Source organism: Chelonia mydas, chromosome 7, assembly GCF_015237465.2.
Source record: "Chelonia mydas isolate rCheMyd1 chromosome 7, rCheMyd1.pri.v2, whole genome shotgun sequence".
Classification (NCBI taxonomy): domain Eukaryota; kingdom Metazoa; phylum Chordata; order Testudines; family Cheloniidae; genus Chelonia; species Chelonia mydas.
The window spans coordinates 36,475,547-36,487,567 of NC_057853.1; positions in this window are offsets into that span (position 1 = coordinate 36,475,547).

Genomic DNA, 12,021 nt, shown 5'->3' on the forward strand with positions numbered 1-12,021 from the left:
TGCTTATTGGGCAACAGAGTTGTTTACTAAGAGCTTCTAAACACAGTGCTTGAGTGGAGGGGGAGAAATTCTAGTGCACACTAGCATGCTGTGTATTCACTTACTTGTGAGGACCTTGCTGGTGTGCACTAAAAGTTCCCTAATGAGTGGTAATGTAGTCCCATTTCTAACAGTGCTACATTAATGCACAGTAGAGAACTATTAGTGCACGCCAGCAAGGTCCTCAAAGGCCAGTTAATGCACAACATTGTAGTGTGCACTACAACGTACACCCCATTAGCATGGGCTAATGCGCCATGTGGACAAGACCTAAGTTTAATCAGTTACACCTACGCAAGTCCAAAGGAAATAGGGCTGCATAGATGTAACTTGGGTCTAATTTGGCCTCAGAGTTTTATTACTGGTGATGCATGAAATGGAATGAGCCCAACTTTGCCTTCACGGCCCAAGAGGTTTTTGGAATTTGCTGCATTCTCAGCCTAGCCTCGTTCAGTCTAGCAGCTAAGCTACAGTGCAGTAGAGTTGCAGCCACATAAATGTAAGGGGAGGGGATGGTGAAGGCAATGAGGAGATCCCAAGAATTAACATTCACAATGAATTCTAGAACTGTTGAGGAGGATTTTAATGGGATCTTGAACTGTGAGGTGGGAGGGAATGCTCTCCTTACCAGCCCCTATATACTGCACACTTTTAAATAGTTTCTCCAGCTTTCTTGCCATATACAACTCTAAATTTAAAAACTCATGCTGGAAAATATGAATTATTTGACAAGTGCCAAGGATTAGTGTTCTAATAGAATCTCATTTATCCACAATTCATTAACTTGTACATCACACCTTTCAGCAGAGATTTAATAGAACAGACCATAGTAACAGTAAGGTCTCATTACTAAGCTTTTAAAAGTTACATTGCAGAATGTATGCAATAAAAAAATTAAAAGATTGAAAAAGTACTAACATGAAGGAGGAGAAAGTGATTTTTGGACCTGTCTCCATGAGTATGTCTGCACTACAGTGCAGACATGGGCTCTAACACTTGTTTAAACCCAAGCTTATCTCCTTATCATCCACACACAAATGTCATATTCAAGTCATCTGTCTGAATTTGGGGGAAATGGCATTTAAATCTGAAGCTGAGTTTTGCAAATTGGACCCAATTTTCTAGATGTAGCAAGTGATTGTTTTCTCATGTTTCACAAAGATAGAACCAAGACCTAGGAGATAGAGTGTGATAGGCAAGGATGAACTTTGAAAGCCCCTAGTTTGCATAGTCTCATAGAGCTAAAAGACTCATTAGGGTTTTGCTTCCTTTAGTAGCACTTACAAGAATGTTTCACTTTTGGAAGGTGACTTGAGGGTGTTTCATGTCCTCCTCCTCCCCCTGGCATTTCTGTGTATTACTGTCTAACAAATTTATTTGCGTCTAAGGTGCCACAAGTCCTCCTTTTCTTTTTGTGGATACAGACTAACACAGCTGCTACTCTGAAACCTGTGTATTACTGCAATTCTAGCAGAAATATGAAATCCTCTGCAGAAATAGATTGAAAGTCTGCAGTTGCAACGTATCCCAGTTACGCAATTCAAAAGCTAATAGAGGTTAACATGTTTTAAGTAGAGACCTGGAAAAGTGTATCAATCCATCCACAGGAGAATCTGCATTTTAAAAAATGCAATCATTTTTAGAGACTACAACTAGTTGCAAAAAAAAAAAAAGTAAGTCAAAGAAATGTGTGGAAAATTGCAGACTAGGGATAAGGAAATAGCACATGTTGGTTGTTCTGTTTCTGCCTTCATAGGTGAAGACCTGCCAGAGAGGAAAGGGATTGCTGGTATGAGAGGAGAGGTGTTACAGAAAGCACCACAGAGGAATGATCTATGATTTAACTAACGAGAGAATCAGTTTATCAGGGGATCACAGATATTTATAGAGTACTACTGATGTGCACGGAACTTTGCAGACAAGAAAGAATGTTCTCCCCACCCTGCTTTTATATGGTCTTCCAGCCAAAAGATCTAGATACTCAAATGGTCCCACCAGCACCAAGGTATCTATGCAGTTATCCCAGAGTACTTAATAAGCTTTATTTCATTATGACTCCCAACACCCACTTATACAGAGAGGAAGTGGAATTTCAATGCTAAAAAATGCAAAATAATGCATACCAGAGAATAATTTGAATTACACTTACAACTTACTGGGTTCTGAATTAACTGCATCAGCTGAGGAGAAAGACCTGGGCACCATGAAGAGTTCTGCTCAGTTTACAACATCAGTCAAAAAAGGACATAAAATGTTAGGATAAATAAAGAATGGAGAATTATATTATGATCTTATTCTGTAGATCAAAGTTACACCCTTACCTGTAACACTGTGTTCAATACTAGTCACACCATCTCAAAAAGATGGAAGAAGAATTAGTGGAGGTTCAGAAATGGGCAATGATTAGAAATATGGATAAGCTTTCATATAAAGAAGGACTGAAAAGAGTGGGATTGTTTACTTTAGAGAGGAGACAAGAGACATGATAAAACTATACAAAATAATGAAGTAGATTGGGAACTTCTAGTCATGCTCTCATAACATAAGAATGAGGGGGCATTTAATGAAATTGGAAGGTAGCAACTTCAAAAGCAATAGAAATACATATTTCTTCATTTTCTTCACAGTTAACCTGTGGAAATCATTACCACATCACTGAAATCAACAGCTAAGCAGGATTCAAAAAAGGATTAGACCTGACATGGGTAATAAGAGCTAGAACTGTAAATATTTCTGAAAATGAAGAATTTTGGAAGGGATTTAAATCCTTGTGCTTCAGGGCATGAACCAGCCTCTAACTATTGGGGGTTAGGAAGAAACTTTCCCTAGAGACAGGTTGTTCCACAACTACAGTATTTACTGCTGGGTTTCTTGCACCTCTCTGAAGCATCTGGTAAATGGCCACTTCAATGACAGGATACTGGATTAGATGGACCATGGGTTTGATTCAGTATGGTAATTCCTATGTTTATATGGAACTGAGTCACAAAGAGTAGCCAGAGATGGAAAAGCACTAGACAAGAATTCATTCCTCAATGCAGTCAGGTCAGAGTATAGTCCCACAGACAGGACACATCAGATGTCAAAGAGATGCTATATGCTAGATTTTAGGCTGAAGCATCCAAGAGTTTTAAAGGGTAAGGGTAGAAATTAACAATGTCTTTGCTAAAAATTTTCAGAGTATCAAATTCTTAAGAGCCAAAAATGCAATCATTCATGAAAGGTTGATAATGCATACTGTAAGTTATACCAGAACTTCTGGATCACTTTAAATAATTAGTTTCTATTTATAAAAAGCCTTTCATCCTGAAGGTTTCCAAAGAATTTCAAACTCTACAAACATCACCTAAATAAAGGGCCAGCAGCCAGTCAGAACAGTCTTTCCTCCTGATTATTGTTGCAGAGTATAATGTTTTCATCAGGCCATCAAACTAAATTTTATTCTTAAGAAAAGTACCAAGTGATCTGAAAACATACACAAAGAGCTTACCAGAGCTCAGGTTTCAAATTCTCTGATTAATTTAGTGTCACACAGAGTTTATATCCCTCAGAAGGATAAAGGGTCAAACTGACAGCTGTGGAGCAATGGATTAGGCAGGCTTTTGGGTTATTTCTTGTTGTGTCCTTGGCTCTTTACAAAACATATGTAATATGAAGGAAACACATGGGCACAGTGGGGGTCCAATAATCATGTTTGATAGTGATATACAACATGCAAGCCCTAGCTACAGATATACACTGCTGCTCTGACAATGTTCTGGCAGCTTAGGGAACATAGCAGACAGGGCCACTAGAGGGCTCAAACTATCTAAAGGGATACTACCTTATTCCTATAGGCAATATTCCTAAAGATAAGGAGTACTTGTGGCACCTTAGAGGCTAACAAATTTATTTAAGCATAAGCTTTCGAGAGCTACAGCAAAGATGCATCTTCAGCCACTAGTAAAGAGATGATGCAGGTGAGCAAACAGCTCCAGGAGCCACACCAAGCAAACAAATTGTAACTGACCTAGGATGATTTGCCAACCAACCCAACTTTAAGAATACAAGCTTCTAGTTTCACCTGCACCTCTTCACTAATTAGAATTTTAGAGAGATTCTCACCGATCTTGCACTTTAACAATTCTATTTTCATTAGAGAAAGTTGTTGGGAATTGGCCTTCTTTGAATAGGCCTCTGTGAAGTGCCTAGTCTACTTTTACAGCCTTCAGGATAAAAAAACCATGCAAATGATTGACTTGCATTCTATACAGAAGACAGTTTCCAAGGAAAAATGTGGTCTGACAGTAGCTGATTGAAGTCTTTAAAAACTAAGTGGAGGAGTATTTGCATTTTGTTCATATAAACACTGTACAAAGGAATTATACAAGTGGCCTTTCCTGTGGCAGTCACTCCAGTACCTACAATTAGGACATCCAACAATGGGCCTAGTGGCTTTTGCTTTAGAATATTAAAAACTGGTAACAGTGAACCACAAATGCAATTAAAATTCATGTAGCCACCTTGCCGTATAACTCAGCAGGTAATGAATTCAACATGTCTTCATGTGGGACACCCAGCTTCACATGTAACTGAGTTGTAAATTTCGGGGAAGGGTACAATTGAAAAGAACTGCATAACAGAAATTCTTATCTTACTGCTAACAAGCATCCATGGAGAAGACTAACAAGCATATTAGCAGCAATAGACTATTCCTCAGCAAATCTACCAGAGAAGGGATATAAGACGCTTCTCACCAAACCTCTGCTTAATCTGGAGAGGTTTGAAATCTACAAATCTGTGTTCTTTTCCTCCATTCTTGTCTGCTGCTACCCCCCTCATAATTTTGCAACTCCATTGCTGCTTGTAACCGTGGAATAAAAGGAATATTTTAGATCTCAACCATTTAAAGTTCTCTGTTCAGGTGCTTCCAAGATTTCATTTGGCAGAGATCTATAATCACTAATGTTAAAGTGACGTTCTAGTCACTCAAGTAACATAGGCATAGTTTTTAGTTCAGTAAGCAAACAGTTTATTATTACAAAATTCTTCTGGTTAATATCCACTACAAGTACATTTCTCTAAAAAAAAAAAAAAAAACACACATAGCATAATGTTGAGGACTAAGTTATTACCCATTCAAAAGCTTAAGCATGGATGTTTTAAACCTCCCTATGGAAAATAATAATAATAAAAAAAAAGCCAAAAGCCAGCAGAGCCTAAATGCCCCTTCCAGATAAACCAACACATATGGTCTGGCATCTGGGAATAAAAACATGTGCCTGTGCCACTTTAGTTTACCTGCTGTTTATAATAATGGCTGAAGTGATGGATTCTTAAATAATAATAATGCTAGCACTTACAATATTAATAAAATTATACTCATAAAGCACAGACACAGTTACACTCAGCATTCAAAAACTCTGTTCAGGGTTAACTAAAGTTTAACCTAAGCAGAGTCTAACTTCCTAAGGAGTTTCAACAAGTCAAGAAGGAAACATGCCTCCATGTTACAGCAGGTGAACAAGAAGAGGCTGAACTTTTCAAAATTTATCTTGGAACAAAAGAATACCAACGTAGTGCCCAAAAATATATCTGAATCATGGTTTTCACTAACCACTTTAGCTACTGATATACATGTATAACACTGAAAGTTATTAACTATTAGCACTGGTTACTATATTTATAGCACTGGATTATATAAACTTATTACAGAAGTTACATATTATTATGGAATTGACTTAGCTTTTTTCTATAAATAAAAGTCCTATTGCCACTCCTTCTAAAGGCACAACAAAGGATGTGGCTACAATACCTTTTGAGAAACCAACATGTTTTTCCACAGGAGTGAAGTATTTTGTGTATGATTCCCCACGTCTTATTAGATGTTGTGACAGGGTGCGCCACACACCATTAATTGGGCACCTCCTCCTAGCCACTCTGATGATTAGCTAAGCAGGTCAACACTCCTTCCCACTGTTGCATGCTGTCAGTTTTTCTGGTCTGTAGCCACTCTGACTCCAGAAACTCCAGCATCCTCTTCATGACTCAGCCCTCCAGCCAGGTCACTCAGCGTTCCCCCCTTCTGAGGTATATCAGTCTTTCCTTCAGCAGCCCTAGGCAGTCTTCCTACTCACTGCCTCAGATGCCACTCTTTCAGTAGCTGGTAGGGAACCCAGGCCCACCCTCTACTCCAGGTTCCAGTCCAGAGACCCTCAACCCAGCAGTTCTGAGCTTTACTCTCTAAGCCCTCACTACTTCTTCCTTAGACTACTTTCCACCACACTTAGTTCACACCTTTTCCTGGGAGTACCAGCTCCAAGCCCTTCTCCCACCACTGACTGTTCTTTCCTAACAGCCCCTGAGGGTTGCCAGTTTCCTGGCTTTATAGGGTCTGCCTATTCCTGCACAGCTGAACTTACTCGCAATCAATTCCCCCCACACACCCCCACTTCCTCCAGGTGTAGCATGTGGAGTTAATAGGCCTACCTGGTCCCCTTAACCCCTTCCAAGTCCTGTGGGGGGGGGGGGGGGTGGACACCCTATCACAGGTGTGAACTTAATTACTCCACCTTGCAACTTTAAATCTGAAGGCACCTTCAAAACAAGGGCAGCTTCACAGGCCAAATTCCACTAGGGTTACCAGGCATTTGGTTTTCAACCGGAATGCCCGGTCAAAAAGGGACACTGCTGACCAGGCTGTTAAAAGTCCAGTCAGCAGCACAGTGGGGTTAAGGCAGGCTCCCTGAGTACCCTGACTCCACATGGGTCCTGGAAGCGGATGGCATATCCCTGTGGCTCCTGGGCACAGGGGTGGCCAGGAAAGCTCCACTCACTGCCCCCGCCCAGAGCTCCAGCTCCGCAGCTCCCATTGGCCAGGAACCACCACCAGTGGGAACTGTGGGGGCAGTGCCTGCGCTCGCGGGCAGTCCTCAGAGCCCGCTGGCCCCTCTGCCTAGGAGCCGGACATGGCGGTCACTTCCAGGAGCCACCTGAGATAAGCACCATCCAACGGGAGCCTGCACTCCGAACCTCCTCCCGCACCCCAACCCCCCTGCTGCAGCCCTGAGCCCCCTCCCACACCCAAACTCCCTGCCAGAGTCCAAACCCCCTCCTGTACTCCGAACCCCTCAGCCCCAGCCTGGAGCCCCCTCCTGCACCCAAACCCCTCATCCCTGGCCCACCCCAGAGCCCACACCCCCAGCCAGATCCCACACCCTCTCCTGCGCCCCAACCCCCTGCCCCAATCCCACACCCTCTCCTGCACCCTCTGCATCCCTAACCCCTCATCCCCAGCCCCACCCCAGAGCCCACACCCCCTGCCAGAGCCCTCACACCCTCCCGCACGGTGACAGCGAGTGAGGGTGGGGGAAAGTGAGCGACGGGTGGGGGGGTGGAGTGAGTGAGGGCAGGGCCTCGAAGAAGGGGCAGGGCAAGAGTGTTGGGTTTTGTGCAATTAGAAAGTTGGCAACCCTAAACTCCACCAGGCAAGCTGCACCTGGAGCAGAGCCAGTACTGTTTAAGCTACTGTGGGGCCTGCAATCAACTAGCTTTGCCCACAATGTAGTGTGCAGCTAGTTCGGGAGGAGATAGTGGCCAAAGCACTCACAAGATGTACTGATTCAGCCCACCTCCTAGGTAGCCCCTTCAGTGGTTCAATGCTGCTCTCACTTGGCAGAGGATGGTAGAAGTATCAACACTGGCCCTTTTTTCAGGGATAAATCCCTGTTCAGATGTAGCAAGGTGCAAACTGGGAGTGAATCAAGCCTAGTTTGTTCTCCCTGCAGTTTTCATGAAAAAGGTATAGCTACTAACAATGGTGGAGACTGGGGATTAATCAAAGGCAGCTTCTAAACAAAGATAGAGATTTTTAACATTCAAAATATTTCTATTTTACAATTGTTAAGATTCAGGGGAACTAATGAAAGATCCTACATACAGAATTACTCAAGTTATTTTATTACTTAATTTATTATATACATATTTATTTTTATGCTGTGTTTGGGATTTTTGTTAAAATGAACAAGGGGCTCATGGATGATCAGCAGCAGTGACAGTTTAATGCAAGCTGCAGAGTCTTGTGTTGATCTGTAAGTATAAGGATTACTGAAATGTATAATTCTGTAACCACTTGCAGAGAAGTAATACATCTAATTTTCCAATCAAGCTACAACATTTTTTTAAAGATTGGCAGACCATGTGACATTCTTTCCTAAGAAATCTATTTCTCTAATGTAGTTTACACTCAGACATTGATCATTTCAACAGCACAATATAATATGGAAATGAGTTAACTGGACACTGTACATTATAGCAATATTTTATTTCCTTATTAACAAATGTTTTTCCCTGGCTGGCCAATATTTTATGGTTACACTGACTTTTTAACCCACATTTACAGGTCCCACTAGCAGAAAGTCTTCCTTGAGGGGGATGGGGTGTCATAACAGTACAAGGTGCCTACAACTTCCACTCTGCTGGGAGTCTGGAGTCAGCTGGTGGAACCCGCACCAAAAAAAGTAGAGACACATTAAGAAGGATAAACCAGGAAATCCAGGAAACGTGTTGATTCAGTACCAGTCCAAGGCAGCCTTGCCTGGTCAGTCTCCTCTGTCTCAGTCATAAATTAAAGCTGTCCTCCTCCGGCACAACTAGGTGATGACAAACCTCACCCTATGCCCTCTTGGATAACGCCACTAAACACATTCACCTTACAACCTTCTTAATTCTACTAATTGTATTTACAACTATGGGGCCTTCTCAGTGGAGTTTAATGGATGTAACAGAGGCTGAAGTTTGGCACACACACTAGATACAAATAAAAAAGATACTCTCAGGACAGGTATTGTCAAAGTTCTTCATTAACAATGTCCAGTGATATTAACACATCTCAATTACTTCTGCCATACATTTCCCAAACAAAAAAGCATGTCTATTAAAACAATATTTTGTATTTTATAGAAACTCTATCTAACTTGCAGAGAAAAACACAAGCAAACATTTTTCAGATTGCTAAAGAGACGTATTTATCTCAAATAACTGCCTTGAAGACTGCTACCTTTTAATTAGCCCCAACACAGTGTTACTATTTTTAAAGATGTGTCTGGACAGCACAACACATTGCACAGGGTGCAAAAATATAGCACTGAATATTATGTCAGCCTGGAAACAAGCCATACCCCCACTTGCAGCCATGAAAACAACAGCCAGCATGATAATCCAACATATTGTAAGTGAAGCTGACAGATAATATTGTAACTGCACCTGCCTAATCATATATGCTACTATCAGTACAGTATTTGGATATTTAATAACCAGAGTAGCCTGGATCCTACAGGGCAGATTCTTTCACACACAGCTAGCTCATTGCTGGACTTGACCATTGTTTATGTAGGTCTCATTAAACAGGATTAATAATGAACCCCCTTTAAATCCTTTAATTTGCTTTTTATCTACATAAAGAACTACTCATAATGGATGGGATGAAAAATGGGCTGTTTATTTTTCTTTTTGACCTCAGCCTATATAGTGAGAAAAAAGTTGACTAACTACAGTGATGACTACAGGAAATTCCCCCAAACAAGTGCGTCATCTAACACTGTCACGCACCCTTTTTCTTTATGTTCACTGGAAGCACCTTGATGCAAACAGGATATTTTAGTGTGAGTCAGGTTCCACAGTTTCTATCCTACAATCTGAGTAACCCATTCCCCAAGCAGGCAGGAATAAAACCAGTCCACCTGGAAAGCTATCCCCGAAGCTTGAAAAGGAGAAAAAAAAAAGCAAAAAAAAAAGCAAAAAAAAAGCTTTGTGCTTGAGGAGCCCAGCACCTAGGTCATAAATCTTGTTAGATGGCACAAGATTGTTAGGCAGGAAGAGTAACTGATGTGTGGGATTTGGCAGCAGGAAGAGAGGATTGGCTGGGAGAGATAAAGGGAGGGATACTGGGTTGGGGAGTGGCAGGGATGTTTGGTCTGAGTTGTAGACTGGGAGGGATAGCCGAGCACTAAGCCCCTAGAAGCCCCTCCATTAACGAGGGATTTTTTTCCACCATGCAGGAGACTGTCTATCCACATAGAATAGGAATTTTCCCACAAAGGATGAGCCTATGCTTGGAGGGGGGAGAGAGCTGTTCCCTGTACCTGCAATGCTAGATGAGAAGGGCATTTTCCCTTCTCAGAAAATGTTCATTCTTCATAACATTCGAGGGACTGTGCAGACCTGAAGGGTAAAGATGTGGGGCAGGCCCCCACCAAATGATGAGTGGGAATGAAAGGGCAGATTGCTATTGCCAAACTCTTCCTTCAAAAATCCTAAGGTAAAGGGGTGTTGGCAGGGCCGGCTCCAGCTTTTTTGCTGCCCCAAGTGGTGAAGGAAAAAAAAAAGAAAGAAAGAAAGAAAAAAGAAACACCCGATTGAGCTGCCGCCGAAGAGGAAGGGCGGGAATGAAGGGCTTGCCACCAAATTGCCGCGGAAGACCCAGACGTGCCGCCCCTTTCTATTGGCCTCCCCAAGCACTGGCTTCTTTTGCTGATGCCTGGAGCCAGCCTTGGGTGTTAGGCTGGAGGCTCAGTGGGGGAGACAGAGCTGAAGAATGGTCAAGAGTAATGTAAAGACCAAGGGGGGGCTGCTGAGTTGCATGCTCAAGAATTGCAGGAAGACAGGGTTGGCAAGGGCAGAGGCCAGGTGCAATGTCAGAACAAGCACCTCAGTCCGATTTTGCATATGGTTATGCATCTGTTTTTGCACCCTCATCAAAAAATGCATCCTACTCAGCCCTGATTCAGGGGTTACAATTTCTGAAAGAGGGAACACTGTCAGATATCGCACCTGGTTTTCCTATTTTCTCAGCTCCTGGTTGAAGTGATATAGTTTCTTATGAACCCGCATCTTATCCTCAACTATATTCCAGGGATACAGTTTCTGACATGCTTCACTAGCTTCCCTCAGAAATTGCATCCTCTGGACCTGAGCTCATGCTAATCTGGGGACACAGTTTCTGACACATTTCAGAGTAGCAGCCGTGTTAGTCTGTATTCACAAAAAGAAAAGGAGTACACTTCTCTGTCATCTGTCACATACAAACAGCTTTCCCCACTTCTTCTCTGCACTTGTCCTAAGGGGGTGCACTTTTTGCCAGGTGCATCATCTCACCAGTCAAGAATTACTATTTCCTTCTGAAGGAACTATTGTTTACCTTTAAAGTTATATAAATTTAATTTTTTGGGATGAAGCTATATTTTTAGAACATGTCTATGATTCCAATTATGATCCACTTGTGAATACTGTAAAAAAAAGATACTCTATGTGGTGTAATTTATCAATATTGTTCGGGAATGATATTCAGGCAAAAAGTAATGTGCATCCTAGATTAAATAGTGTTTTCCCTCCTGCTCTATCCATTGCTGTCCCACTTGAGATCCTGAATTACTCAACAAAACTAGGCCCCGTTGTCCGCTGGTGTAAACACGCACAGCATCATCTTTAGGTTACCAGCAGAGAATCTGGCCCATAGTTTCAAAAGCCAGCAACCAGATGGCCATGGAGTGACTTTAATGACTTAGCTTGTAAGCTCCCAGGGGGCAGCTCTCTTCCTTCAGGGTTTGTACAAGGCCGGGCACCATGGAGTCCTGGTCCATGTTGGTGCTAGTATAGTACCAATCAGAATCTGAAGAAATGGAGGTTTTACCCACGAAAGCTTATGCTCAAATAAATCTCTTAGTCTTTAAGGTGCCACCGGACTCCTTGTTGTTTTTGTGGATACAGACTAACACGGCTACCCCCTGATGATTGGTGTGGGCAACTGCCCCAGTCTCATGCCTCTGTTCTGTATGCCATGGGGCACGTGAGTTTTTCTTTTAAAATCCCAGACTACGCCTAGAAGCCGGTAACCCCGGAGGAGCCGGTGGCTGGGTCAGGGCCCTAACAGGCGGCGGCTCCCCTTTCGCCAGGCATCGGGCGAGGCTCCGGCCCCTCTCCGCGGGGCCCGCCAGCGGCAGCCCG